Consider the following 15,246-nt stretch of genomic DNA (forward strand, 5'->3'; position numbering starts at 1 on the left):
AGCTTTGTTTCATGCTACTAGTCTCGTCACTAAGCAGACCTCCCTTCACTCAGGAGTGTGTCTCCTGATTAGTGTTGTGGTTAGGTATCGTACTGTTCAATTCAGTGCTCCACAGAGACTGTCCCAAACCAGATGCTGATCTCTCACTCTCACTCTCACTCTCCCTTTCCTTCCCATTTCCCACTGCAGTGGGATGGAGAGAATTGGAGGCACAAAGGGTGAAGGTCATGTGTTGAGATAAAACCAATTTACTGGAAACAGCAATGAGCTAAGAAAACAAACAGAAACAGCAACAATATTAATTACAGAAGTACAGAAAAGAGAGGGTGATTCACATGCAAAAATGTTTACCACAGAATCCAAGAAAAATGAACAATGACAGACAGCTTTCCCCCTTCCACCATATGTTTTTGAATGGAAGCCATGCCCTTCTTCTCAGAAGCCAGAGGGAGTCCCTTTTCCCTGCCCCTTGCAATGATGTGAGGTGGTATCAAATAACATTAAGGTCTTGGTTGAATCTAGGATAGCTAGTTACTGATTATTTTCTTACCTCATAACTTTTTGCTTTTCCCACCACAGTTCTGATGCTCTTGTCATTTGGCCTATTCTCTGGGAGATGAGAAGCCAGATGCAGTATTGGCTCGCAAGCTGAAATGCTTTTAACCTCATTACCATGAGTAACGATCCACGTCAGCCATAAAAAGGTGAAGATGAAGAAAACCCCAGGTGATGTTATCCTTGCAGCAGATGATTTATGTTTGTTTTTTAAGAAAATAAACAGAAAATTAAGGATGAAACATCTTCCTGAAGAACATACTGAAACACTTTATGCAGTGTTACCCGAACATGGAATAGGACGTGTACACTGACATAAACCACTGCATTCTTGAGACTTCAGACCGTCTTGCAGGTTTTCATATCGTCTGGAAGAGAAACAGGTGGGAGGACATGTTAGACGGAGACTATTGGCACAAGAGAGAGAAAGCTCAGACACTGCTGGAGCGAGATAGAAGTGCAGTCTTTCTTCTGTGACCATCATATAGAGTTTCAAACCAAAAGCTATGGAATGGGGTCACGAAGTTGCCAGGTAGACCGATGTCTTCACTCCTTGGAAAAACAACTTAATCATGCTCTGTCTTGAGCTGTTCTTGGCAATTTAAGCCATATCCTGGAGAGAGTGGAGGGGAGAAAGTGCACAGTGGAGCCAGTAGACAAGTGTGTTACGGTGTTTGGTTTGTACATGCTTAGGGAAGCTGGTCAGCTGCACAGGAAAATGTCTGATTGCTGACAAAGAGCATACAAATAATTATGCTTATTTTTGAAAACCTCATCTCCATTTCCCAGTATTTATTTTATTACGTTTTTTCTGCAGATTATAATGACAATAATCCTTCCCAGACAATGATATAATGGTTGCAGCTTGATCTGTCACCTATTTATGTGGCAGGTGGGGCTAACCAAGAAGTTAGGAAACAGAACTGTTTTCCTGATTGGGGTCAGAAGGTAAAACATAATAAAGTCTATTTTTGTTTTTGTTGTTGTTTATAGACATAGGTCTTTGTTTTTATTGTTGTTTATAGACATAGTTTCTCCCCAAAGTAATTTTGGCTTATTTGTAATTTCCTTTTTTTGATTGGTACACAGTATTTAGCTATTCAATTCTCTGATGTTCCAGCAAATAGACAGGCATTATTTAAAATAAATGTTCTCTCAGACTGTGCATATTTTTCCTACTGTTCATTTCTGGATCTGTGAAATTGAAAGAGACTTCAGGAGCAGCGCAAATTTATTTTCCAAAGAGAAATAAGTTTGCCATTCTTTTTTTTGCCACATACCACAGTATTGTTTTCTCCATTTTATTGTCTCAGAGTTGATGTTAAATGTGACTTTTTTTTTAGGGTATGCTTTAGTTTTCAGTATTTCTTAAGCATTTTTTCTGCATTATAGAAGTCAGAATCCATTTACTGCCAGATGACTGATGTTCACCCATGTTGCTCGCTTGGATGGTTACTAGATGCTGCCTGTATTTCATCTATAATATCCTAGAAAAACCTTCCTCCTCTCTCTCTGTCTCATTCCTCATTTTCATGTCTCATTTTTTATGCAGCCTCAGCCTCTGTCAGTCACTCTGATGACTTTTGAACTAGTTTGTCAATTTAAATTAAATTAGCAGGAGGTCAAGAGGAAGGTTCCAGCACATTCCATGAAAGTAGGAGATCTTAACAGATGGCTGCACTAACAGTATTGGCCACACTCCTGTGTCCTCCTGCATGTCCTGTGCAGCTTCAGGCACAAGGAACGGATGCTGTCTTCAGACCTAAATTCTGTGGTGATTCCGAGCTGGCTGAAATGCAGCAGTGATGCCCACATGGTTTGTTCTGTGCTGTCAGTGCAGTTGTCATCTCTTGCCTTGGGCTGTGGCTTCCACAGAGGAGAAGCGCTGTGCAGGAGGAAAGGAACCCTTGGGGAGAAAATGCAGAACTCCACCATCTGGCATTGTGCTAGGCCTGAGTGGACGGGTGATGTCACTGTCTGCCGTGTCCATGCCAGCTTTCAAGCTACAGATAGATGTAGCACAGCCTCCCTCATGGAGCAGTGTGTTGTCCCTAGAGAAACTCTAAGGATCATATGACATTACATGGAGGTTTTTTAAAAATAGAATGGCAAGAGCGTCTACCTAGAAAGCTCATCAGCCCATGTACCAGAGAAGTGTTAGAGCCAATTTGGAGCAGAATATGACACTCTGCATGCCACTGGTATAGCATCACAGACACACTAATACACCTTCAGCTTGAGGCTCAGATGGCTGGAATTCACATGCGCAAAGTGACTCTGTGCTCCTCCGTTCTTGGGACTCAGTCTTGAATGGACTCTGAAGCCCCTACATCTCCCAAATGTCTTTAAAGAAACAGTGCCAGGTGTGAAGGGGCTGTGCTGCTCTGTGCCCTGTAGCGTGCTGCCTGCAGCCACTGGAGCACAGTGCGCCATGTGGCCCTGCTCTCTTGGAAGGGTGGGTGTTTCAGACTGCTACCTTCTTGGGCTAGGGGCTGGCCAGCCTAACTTGTGTTTCTGGCTTTGCCACCTAACTTGCACCTAGATTTTAGGCCTTATATGAAGCAGTCTTGCCGGTGTCTGTGCTCCCTGCCTACTGTGTGGGCAGAGGCAGGAGTCTGTACCTTGTCAGACAGGGTACTCCTGGAGGCTTTCAGAAGACGTGATTTGTTTGCTCCACAGAGCACAGGTCTTTACTACTTGATTCTGCTTTCTTAGGCACCTTGCACTTGAGGGGCTGGTAGGTTAGGTGATTTGGGCATTGCTCTCTTCAAACACAGTTTTGCAGACTAGCAGTTGATAGGCAGGACTGCGTGTGTGTGGCTGCAGGGTGCTCAGAGGAGTGCCTCATTACAGGCGTGTGCGCTGCTGAAGGCACCGCTGTGTGTTTGGCTGAAGTGTGCTCTCTCATTACAGGCAATTTTCCTGTCACCTCTCCTAAAGATATGCCTTTGCTGGGGTGTAAGGAAGCCTTCAATGTCTTGACTCACCTCAAAGTTTATTTAATAAAAAGAAGGCCGTGCACACTTGTGTGGCTCCAAGTACAACTGGCAGAATGCTAGCTGCTCAGGTTTTATTTAATCCTAAAGAGTAGGACTAAGTTGAAATTTCTAGTCAACTAATTTTCTTATTTTAAAAATCATCACAGCAAAATAAGAGATGCAGAAAAAGCAGCTATAAATAGCAGTGAGATTTGCTTATTTCTGCTATCCTTGCTAAGACTTTATGATGTGTTTTTAGTCTTGATTATATGCCTCAAGGTAGAAAACAGGCTACAGAAGATTTTTTATCAATTATGTAATGAACTTTACATTATTTCCTTGGTCCTATTGTTATTTTTCAGAGGAAATTAAAAAGGAAAAAAAAAAACATTTTTAGGGACTATCACTTAGCAGATAGCCTCTCAGTAAAATGGTCTTATCTGCTGTGGTTTCTAATGTTAGGCATTAATTGCTAGAAATACTATCATTTATTTTTCATTCTGAATCTCTCTTACTAAAAAAGTCAAAGCACATCCTATTTATTGTCCAGTTTTAAAAATTCATGTATTCACAAATTCATGTACGAACTTAAACATCTACTTAATTTTCTGAATGAATTTTTTCCCCTTTTATGAATCACAACACTTAATTTAACTGTGTTTTTTAATGTATTTGTAGATACTGCAGATGACTACATAATGAATAAAGTCACTACCAGACTTTTCCTTATGTTTCATGTCACCTGACAACCAAAATGAAATCCTGACAAAGAAGTTTTAGACAGTATTTGTTTGAGGTTGGTGGAGTGAGCCTGTGTAAAAACCATTAGCTACTAAAACCCTGAAACCATAAACTAGTTTTCAGTTTAGATTGTACAAAATACTAAATAACAAGGGAAAAATGAAAAACTAGACTTGTCTTACAGGAATATCAGTTAGTTGATGTCTGTAAAATATGTTGAAATAAATGTGAATCAAAATTTAATTATAGCAAAAATTATTTTTTAAATTTTAAAAATCTTTTTATTGAGTCAGTAAAAAACTATGACAAAACAAAAAGTAGACTAGAATGCAGAATTAATCTTACAGAAACAATAGGTGAATGAAATATGAAGACTATAAGCTAAGGTCCCTCTACTTGTGAAAACCAAGCAGAGGTTTCTCTTCTGGAAGGCAATGATCAGGGAAATCAGAGCACAAGGATATTCTGATTGGCTTAAATTTTTACTAGGTTTACAAGTAAAAATCTTCAAACAGAGTAGTGCCTTTCTGTATTCTGCATTTCTCACTGCATATTCAGTATATTAAAAGACTGAGTAATTTAAATGTCTTGAGTTTTACAAAACCTCCAATTTTCAATCAAAATTAAAGAGTAAACACAGGTGGATTATAAAATATACGGTCTGTTATTTCTCTGTGTAACAACTTACAATATGACAGGTTTTGTGGCCTAATTCTAACTTCAGAGAGAAACATACTCTCAGAGTGGAACATAGTCATAGAGAAAAATACCTTCCATTTTGATCTTTGGGTCAATTCACTGACATTGAGAAGACAGGATGCAAAGAATCAATCCCCACATAAAGAATAAAATGAGTAGGTTTGTTTGGTTTGGTTTGGTTTGGCTTTTTGTAGTCCTGCACACTGTCGCCATCTTCAATTGCACAGGAAGAAGTAACATTTGGGGACCATTAAACAGGTCTGTTCTGACAGTAACCTGGGGCTCCATCATGCAGAATGAAAAATGAAAGGTAAGGGCAAATTCAAAGGGAATTCAGGGCACAGTGCAGGAGAAAGCTACTTAGCAAATATTTGTAAGTGGGACAGTTCTTGAACATGCTAGAAGAATTATACGACCTCTGGGGCCTCTGTCTTTTCAGACCAGAGCCTGAAAATTCACTTTTTGTTCAATATGTCTCTACCTCAACTGTGTCTTCAGACATGAGAAAAGAGGAAAAGCATTGGAAGGGTAGAGTGTAACAGATGACATGTCCCCAATAGTGATAAATAGGAGTGAAAAAGAAAAGGAGCAATACAAAGATTACACTTAAAACCTACACTGTTAATTGGAATCGAGTCACAGTGCTTTTTTTCTTGGAAAAATAACAATTTGTCTCCAGCTTTGGCAGAAGAGCAGCATGCATAAGAGCAAATAATATTTGAAAGTAGAACAAGCCGACATGGCACCAAGTGAGATAAATGCTTAGCTCATTATCACTAACTCCTGGCCTAGCTACTGCTTTGCATTGCCAAAAAATCAGGATTTGGAGATGAATTATATAGGCTATAAATAATAGTTCCGAGATGCAGCATCAGAAAATAGTTGTAACTTTATTTGCCCATGATCATTAAAGTGCTATAAAAACAATGAAAAAAAGAACGTCTCCTCTTGGGAGCCCTAAATCACAGATTTGTTCTGGTAGCTACTATTTTTTGCTGCAAAAGTAGCTAATGTCCTTGTTATCCATGAACCAAGTGCCTGCTTCTGTTGGCAATCTTTTCCATCACTACCTGCCTGAACAGAAAAGCCCTGCTGTTCTTAAAAGGGAGGGAAAGTGGTTGCAGCATCTTCTACATGACAGATCAAAAGTGTTCTGGACTTCTGCCTCAGCATGAAGATGATCTACTGTGTAAAGCCATCTATTTAGCAAGATGACCATCTGGCTGGAGTAGGCTTGATGAAGTAATGGTTTTATTAATTCTTGTAATAAGTAAGATGAGTAGACAAGGCTGCCTATGGGGTTCAGATATGAGTATTTGACCTTTACAAAAACATCTACCTTCCTTTCTGGTGCAAAACCTGATGATTTTCAGTGTATCAAAGGAGTTACAAGATGAATTTTCCCAATGCTTCACAGTGAGCACGAAAAGGTCCAAATTTTCTTTTCACATCTGCAGAAAAGTCACTTTTTAATCATTGTGACTGAAGCGAGAAAAGGCTATTTGCTCCAGACTCCTCTATTTTCTCTGCACTGGAGGACACTGCATGCTATCTGCATGTTCTTCTAACTCTGCTGAAGATTTCTAAAGATTTGCTGCTCTCTATCAGAGGAAGCCATCACATTCCTTGGCAGCTTGTCTGAAAGTTGTCCCCCATGCTATTTAAAAATGGTGACCTGTTCCTTAGCTACATTTCCATCTTAAATTTCCATCTACTAGTTTTACCTGTGCTTTTATCTGGAGCATAATAGGGGCTCCAGGACTGAGCATCTTCACTGCCTAAAGGAGCCACAGCAAAGCACTCGGCTTTGCTAAGTGTGCTAATCAAACTCCTACACCTTTCCCTATGCTGCACTTCTTCCAGTCCTGAACTAATTTATATAACTTTTACCTTCAATATCTTCAAGTTTTCAGTGTATTTTTAGAAATGAGGATGCCAAAGGTGGACAGAATTGCACTGTGAGCAAAGCTGCTTGCATTAATGGACAACAAATTTTTAAATGTTGGAAGATATTTTAAGGTAAATTTAGACTCCATAATAACCTAAGTAGCTAAGTAACACAAGCTAAGGAAAAGGTGCTCATGTGCCTGTAAGGGCATGGTGGCCTTTAAGAGGTAGTAACTAAAGAGGCATGGTGATCAATCATGGGCAATTTCTTGTACATGACATTTCTTGTACATGACATAGGAAGAATGTTGTAAAGGCTGCTACCAAAGGAAGCAAGGACATCCCCTTTTTCAATCTGCAAAAATGAACTCTAATAACATTGTGCAGTGTATCCAAGGATTATCTTATGGACATGGCTGCAGGTTCTGCAGTCTCTGATAAAGAACGGCCAACACAAACATGGTCAGTAACACATGTGTTTTGTCTGCCTGTGTGCTCCCTTTACCTCCATCACTTCACCACTAAACTTTTCATAACAAGGCTTCATTTGCCCTTTCATTTCACTTCTCTAATCTTCCACTGGAATTCATGTTGGAAAGCACCAAATGCAAATGAACTGCCTCAAGTAAGGAGTGAGCATTGACAAGCACTGAATTCAAGAGGGACAGAGGTCCTGTCAGCCTCCAAAGAACTCATCAGGTTGCTCCTGAAGGTTATCATTGCTCTGGTATTTGGCCTGTTTGGTAACAGTATTTGGCCTGTTATCAGAGGTTGTCAGGGATACGGCTGAGAAGCCATGAGTGATTCTTTAACTCTGCCACAGCATCCTCAGAAAAGCTGGCTGCTGCTCCTTTATAAATGGGTTGTCCAAGCCAGGTCTTTCTCTGCCTCTGCACAGGGACTTCCTTAGTCTTGGGGTCCAACTCAGGTTGGGCAGGACCACAGACAAGCTGTGGCTGGGGTCACCATGTCCTGGTGACACACCAGGAACAAGAGTCATGCACAGCTCTTGGTTTGTGCTACACACAACCATTGCTTGCCTGAGGATACCACAGCAACCTCTGCTGCTGCCCACAAAGACACACTCAGCTTCAAGGCATGGAGGGGTACAAACCAACTTCGGGTATGTTGCAGTCGTTACACCAAGGGAAGGAACACTTCCGCAGAGGACAGGTTTTCCCCAGATTTTCCTAAATATGTTCTGAACATATGGTTCATGCCTTACTCATGTGTTAAGTTTAGAGCCACTGAAACACAGCACTTCCAGAAATCTTGTCTCATCAGCTCTGTGGGGAGGCATTTCACTTTGAAAAGGGAAAAGGACCAAAGGAAGGTTTAGCCAGATGGACACATGGCAGAAAGAGTTATGTAGCAAAGTCGTAGCCTGTTGTTCACATCTGTGGCCGGAGGAGTGAAGGAGCTGGAGCCCGAGTCTAAAAGGCAGCACAGCACAGTTATGTGCTTTCTCTCATGATAGCGACCTTGTCCTGGAAGAGCCAAAAACTTTAATGATGGTAGTAAGGATGGGCACAATTCAGAAAAGCTATTTTAAAACATAGTATGGCAAACCAGCACTTGTTGGCATGTATTGAACAAGCTGACAGAGAAAAGAGACTTAGAGCTGTTATGGCAAAATCTGCACTGCCATGGTCAGATATAGGATAAGGAGAAATTATGAGGCTCTCTAGAGAGCCAGTGTGGTAAGGCCCCTGGCTGCCATGCAGGTGTCCCCATGTGTTGCTACTGGCATGACCTGCTCTGCAGGATGTTTGTGTGGAGGCAGGCTTGCTCCTCAGAAGGATGTGCAGCCAACAGTGGGAAGGTGGGAACTGCATTTGCTTTTGGAGCATATCCCATGGGAGTCTCTGACATGAGAGAGGAGTCAGTGAGAGGAGCAAATGGTGTACCATTCTCTAGCTGCCTGGTCCTAGAAGGCCAAGTTCCCCAATAACAACATCCCGCCTCTCCAATCCCTCCTTGGCCTCAAGGAGACCAGATGCTCTTTTTCTTCCTTTCCTGCCTCCCTCCCTCCCTCCCTCCTGGCTGCAGCAGGCCTGTTTCTGCAGTCAGCTGCTTCTCCAAGGATCTGCTTTTCACAGTTCTTGTACATAGACTTGCCCAACCCTCTGGAAAAGTGACTTTCCTCAGAAATGAAGAAGGCCACTGTGCACATGTGCCATGCTTCACTGCTGAGCAAATGCTTTGGAGCTTTCTGTTAAAAGCTTTTATCCATGGAAAAGCATAGTTTGCTTTTGTGTTACACTCACTTGTGTGGTCGCACTGAGGAGAGGCAGGACACACACACAAAATAGTATTGACTGCTTGCAAATAAATACCCTTCAGTGAGTAGCTATTAGTACTGTAAACATTCTTCTTAGAAGCAACTTGAGAAGAGAAGTCGGCATAATGTGGGTCCCTTGGTACATGCCAGGATCCCTGGAGCTGGTCAGTCACGTCACTGCCTCTCCTACTGAACCTTTCTCTGGCAGCTTCTTGAAGGGACCAGGTTGTAGACCCACACTTACCACTTCCCTTACCAGGCTTTAAATTTATTCTTCCCATGTGCCCATGGCTTCCCCTGACTTTGTTTCCTCTACATGTGAAGAAGAAGCCATCTTTGAGTGGAGGCTGAGCTCCTCCACCTCTTGCCCCAAAGGCAACAGGGTGGGCATGTACCTCCTGTTAAGCATCTCATGGAGGGTGCGGCGGAGAATATCAAGTCAACTTTTGTATCTGCCTAAATTCAACAGTGACATCTCCATTTGCCCTCGCTGCCTCCACTGGCTGCAGAGATGGGACAGCCCAGACAGCCCTGGGGGATGGCCCAGGGTAGAGAGGGATGTCCAGACCCCCCGGAGCCATGTGGGGTCCGTGCTGGGATGGTCAGGCATGTGTGGTGTGTGGTGGGGTGGCAGGTGACCCCTGGCAGCACAGGGATTGAATGTCTTATGGGTGTCGGGCACCCAGCAGCTGCCCTCAGCCGCCCTCAGCCGCTGAACAGGGTCAGCTAATGGCAGAAGTGTCTTGGGCTGGCTTACACCTCGGGCTGTGGGATATCTGATCGGTTATCTCATGTTTCCCTGCTGGAACCAGGCACATGCACACCAGCCTTGGTCTCACCCGTGCTGCCGGATGGCCAGCAGCATAGCGAAGCTGCTCTGTAATCACAGACAGAAACACAGATGGGGCTGACCTCTCTAGCTCCTGGCTTTAATCAAAATCACACGTAGCCCTCTGCAGCTGTAAGGATGCTTTTTTAAAAAATAGATATAATTTTTTCCTTTTTTTATAGTGTAAAAAAAAGGGACAATATTCCTGTAACTGTTCTTCAAAACGGAAACCTTGTCAATTACTTGCAGAATCCATGCGTGCTTGCAAAAGTTGAAACAGTTCTAAAGTAGCACAGATCAGTTCTTGGGGATGTAATTATAAATGCCTCATCAAAACTGTCAAGAAAAACCCTCAGAAGTGGACTTGTCCAATTTTTTTTTCTCTGTAGAAGTTTCTCAAGAATACTACTTTTCTTTCAAAGTATATTTCAGCCCTATTTATAGTCTGCTCTTTATACAGGAACTCCTAACTTATGAACACTGAATTTGCTATATTGCAAAGTCTTTGAAAGACAGGACCTGATTGCTTAATTTCTGGAGGGGGATGGCTATTTTATCTGTAGATGACAGAATGGATCTAATTGTAATATCACATTTAGGGTATGAATTTTCCATTCCAAGTTTTAATGGCCTTGTGTAGTTATTGCTTGTGATATAACTCCATTAGAAGTTCTTTTCTTTAAAATATTTGGGATATTATGGAGCTGGAAGATGTAAGGCGAAGGAGGTTTCATTAAACCTTACTCTAACCGTGCATCTTTGAGGGGATTTCTATTGGCTGCTGGTTCTACAAATGAGCATATCAATAACCAGGTTATGGGCAAGGCAGAGATTTATCTGTTCACTGGATCACTACTGAAATTATTTGCATGACAAAAGGGCATGTGATTGCTAGAATACCCAAACAAGAGGACATACCATCATTATTCTTGAAAAAGAAATAAAAGATATATCCTTTTAAAATTGTTTTTTAAATATGAAAGTAAAATGTTGATCTGAGTGATGCTAAGTCAGCCTGCTTCAGCTGGGAATCTGCCCCATCTAGTCATACTCAGAGGGATGGATATTAATCTATTATTCAGCTGCACAAAGTTCAGTGGAATAACTGTTCTCACTAATTGCTAATGGGAAAAATTACTGGTGCTTATAGGAGATATTCTGGTAACAGATAATTAAGCAACTAAGTAGTTGAAAATGTCAGGAGAGAAAAATGATCTTTTCACCTCACTGAGTTCATTTTTAAAACTGTGTCAGCTGAGCTCACTTGGCTCCGTACAGCCAGCCTGCAGCTCTGCCGGGGAGGGGTGCTACGGCCACCAAGTGCACAGACAGAGGGCAAAATGAGGGAACACCTATTTTCTTGATCCTTCTTCAACAGTTGCCATTCATGCTCAAGAAGAAATCTCCAATAACTGCTGTATGTAGCTTTTGCTTGCACTGTCTTACAGAAACCAGGCTTTGACACTTGCTTCCTGGCTGAGAGATGGTATTCCCTCCCACAAGCCATATCCCCATGCCACTGAATCTGGAAAACCTCTTCCGTCTCTATCATCCAGACATAGACCTAGAGCCTCTCCTTTTTTGGGAGGTGCCAGAGCAAAGGTGGGTAAGTTGTTGACTGTAAACAGGAGGAGAGAGCACTTCTGAGCCTTTGCAACATGGGTTGGAGAGAGAAGAGAGTTCAGGCAGCAAATGAGGATAGGAGCCACAGCAGGTTATTTTGGCTCTCCAGTATGTTTGAAATTCACTCTTGGTGTTCCTGGGGACAGCAAAGGAGCAATCCCTGACCACTAGGAGCCCTGGGGCAATGTAGCCAGCAGCTGACCTTCTGTGTTTCAGCAACCCCTGGGGCAGCGGTGTGGACCCAGGAACTTGGGCAAGGTGGTCCCAAGCAGCATTTTGAAAGCTGACGTATTACCCTAAAGCCTCAGCACCTGCTTCAAATCTGTCACCCTTTTTGGAATAGAGTGCAGCTGGGGATTCCTTCTGCTACCCCTACCCCCCTGTTGCAGCCCCAAGAAGACTGTTGCATATGAAACACTGGATGCCCTCTGAATTCACAGCTTTACTGGCAGCAGCAGAGTGCTTTGACAGCTATTTCTGCATACCATGAGGATGTCCTGAGCACTCTCAGGTGTGAGCCTGTTCCTGTTTGGACCTATTTATGGTATCATCCAACATCCCCTTGCACTTCCTTGTAACCCAGATAGGGAGGAGTGGAGAGTATTTGATATATTTTGCTGCTGGCCATAGATTGCTCTTTCTGATTGTGTGTTAATGAGTTTCTAATGAAGAGAGCAAGGCTCCCAGTGAATAAGCCTTGCATCCCTAGCTCCCAGGTGCTAGCCTTCTGGGTATCACTCAAGTTCACCTTCCCCTGCAAGCCTGCCTTCCCACCCTGTGCCAATGGCAAGCTGATGCAATAAGGAGTACATGTCTACTTAACAGTAGCTATTACAGTGAAATGTGATATTGCATCAACATTTGTCTCCAGGATGGCCACAGAAATACTGGCACTGAGACACTCACGTTGTACAGAGAGCAGTGCCACTCAGAACCTTATACTGGAATTGAAAGGTCAGTCTGGATGACTGGATACCATTGACACACTGGTAGAGTGAATTTTCCTCAAGAGTTTGAAAGTTAAAAGTCTTTCAAGTTACAAGGTTATAAAACAGAGTGACAGATGTAGTATATTATAGGTACGCATAAAATGTTCTGTTTTGCTCACACAAAGCCAATTTAAAAATCACCCTCACCGAGAGTCAAGAAACCTGATCAAAAAGGAGTCCTCTGCTAAAACTCTGTCTCCAGTAATGCTTCAGCAGAGCAGACAAGAGCCTGCTGGCTTAGTCCAGCAAAAAGGCTGCAGTGGGGTTTAAGTCAGACCCATATTGATTCTCACACGAATAAGACACAAGGAAGTTTTCTCCTGGGATGACCACACTGACTTTACACAGTTCCTCTATAAAATCAGGACTAACAACATGGAGGCATAATTTCTTCTATAAACAGCGTTCTTTGAAAATAAATTAATGGGATGAGAGGATAACCCATAAGTCAGTGGACATAGGAACTAGACTGCAATGCTGGGACATGGCAGAAAATTTAAAGAATTTGCTAAACACATATATGCTCAGTAGATGAGAACAGTTCAGTAGTCAGAGACAATTTTACTTGATTACCTACACTAGATAGAGGATGAATGAACATGCAGAATCCTCAGGATACAGGGCATGGCATGTTCAGGAAGCTGCAGGAGAAACCAAAAGCCTTGGGTACACTAAAAAGACATTTCTGTGCTGACTTTGGAGTTAATGGCAAGGTCAGGTGTCCACTATCAGGGCTTGGACTTCTGTCATGTCCCACCATTTTCTGTCCAGAGTGGGTGTGCTGAATGTGCTGAACCAATGCCTGCTTGGCTGTGATCTGTGTAGTACAGCTGAGTGAAAAACAGGCCTTGTAATTATGTGGCTAAACAAAACAAAAGATTATGGGAAAACTGTAAGATAAAAATACAAGAAAATTTAAAGAATTTAATTGAAATAATGCCCAAATGCTGGAGGACCTGTAAAATATATTTCAGTTTCATTTTAACATTGCTTAATATTCTCAAAACCATTTTTTTTCATTTTAGAGGAGGGGACACCTGGATCAGTTTTGAAGTGGAGCACAGTATTACCAAAGTAGAAGTAAAAAAGTTTTATTCTTCAACATCAAATGAAAATCATAAAATTGTAGAATGGCCTGGGTTCAATGGGATCTTAAAGATCAACTCATTCCAACTCCCCTGCTGGAGGCAGGGACAGCTTCCTTCAGGTTGCTTCGAGTTCCCTTCAACCTGGCCTTGAACACTTCCAGAACTGGGGTATCCACAACTTCTCTGGGCAACCTGTGCCAATGCCTTACAACCCTCCCAGTAAAGATTTTTTTTTCTAATATATGATTTCCTAATATACTCTTTTTCAGTTTGAATCCATCCCCCTTGTCCTGTCACTGCACGGTCTTGTAAAAAGTCCCTCTCCATCTTTCTTGTAGGCTCCCTTCAGGTACTGGAAGGGATTCTCTCAGACTTTCATGATAGACGAGATGCTCCATCCCTCTGATCCTCTTGTTGACCTCCTCTGGACTCACTCCAACATCTCCATGTCCTTCCCGTGCTGGGACCCCAGAGCTGGATGCAGCACTGCAGGTGGGGTCTCAGCAGAGCAGAGCAGAGAGGCAGAATCCCCTCCCTGGCCCTGCTGGCCACGCTGCTTTGGATGCAGCCCAGGACACGTTTGGCTCTCTGGGCTGTGAGTGCCCATGGCTGGGTCATGTCCAGCCTCTCACCCACCAGCACCCCCAAGTCCTTCTGGGCAGGACTGCTCTGATCTGTCCATCCCCCAGCCTGTGCTGATACCAGGGCTGCTCTGATCCACGTACAGCACCTTGCACTTGGCCTTGTTGAGCCTCATGAGACTTCCATGAGTCCTAGAGCGTGCCCAAGTCCCTCTGGATCCCCATCCAGTTGTTCACGTGTGTCAGCTGCAGCAGTCAACTTTGTGTCATCTGCAAATGATGCAGCATTTCTAAAACAAATTCCCCGATGTTAAAACCCACAAAAATTTTGAGCTTTGATACAATTGTACCATATTTTTCCGTTGGAAACTTATCAAGTTTGACCCAATTCTTTCAAAAATACATATTCAAGCATTTCACTTGTTGACAAAAAGACTCCTTCCCCATCTAACTTAAAGCTGTGAGCTGTAGCCCCACAAGTTAAGGCTCTCTCACTGGGTCTGGAGCAGGCTGGAGAAGCCTGTTGTGTTCTCTTGACATAAATTCATCAGTGAGCCTCATAACTCAGGGAAGTACAAAATTGATTGAGCTACACAGCTGTAAAACCACAGCCGTGCAGTGGCGAATCAGGCATAGGCTGCCAATTCCCACCAATGGGGAAAAGAATAGGAGTTTAAAGTTGATTAAAATTAAAAGAATCTCTCTAAATTATGTCTGAGGATGTTGGAATGAGAAGGATAGAAGGTGAAGGAATATTTAAGGCTTTCTGTACTGGGAAACTGAACCAGCTCTGGTAGAATATGGTAAGGCTCGCCTTTGGCCTCACTGTTTCTCTTGCAGCTGAGGAGACTTACTCATGCAGGGCTTACTCCCAGGGTGCAGGCAGGGTCTGGAGCCCTTGTATCCTGACCTCGGGCAATTCCAGCTGAGTCTATTCATTGCCTGGGGCTGGGTACTGGAGAGGTCTCCTGAATGCTTCTTGCTGCCCACAGCAA

At 42.8% G+C, this 15,246-nt stretch overlaps 1 long non-coding RNA gene across 1 annotated transcript in view; it reads left to right on the forward strand.

Moving 5' to 3' along the window:
• Positions 1-1,632, forward strand: part of LOC109144071 — a 47,820-nt gene extending 46,188 nt beyond the window's left edge. The window contains exon 3 of the long non-coding RNA XR_002273331.1: positions 580-1,632. This is a non-coding gene — a long non-coding RNA (uncharacterized LOC109144071). The remainder of the gene's footprint in view (positions 1-579) is intronic.
• The last annotated feature ends 13,614 nt before the right edge of the window (positions 1,633-15,246 follow it).

This window comes from Corvus cornix, chromosome Z (genome assembly GCF_000738735.6).
Source record: "Corvus cornix cornix isolate S_Up_H32 chromosome Z, ASM73873v5, whole genome shotgun sequence".
NCBI classification, from domain to species: domain Eukaryota; kingdom Metazoa; phylum Chordata; class Aves; order Passeriformes; family Corvidae; genus Corvus; species Corvus cornix.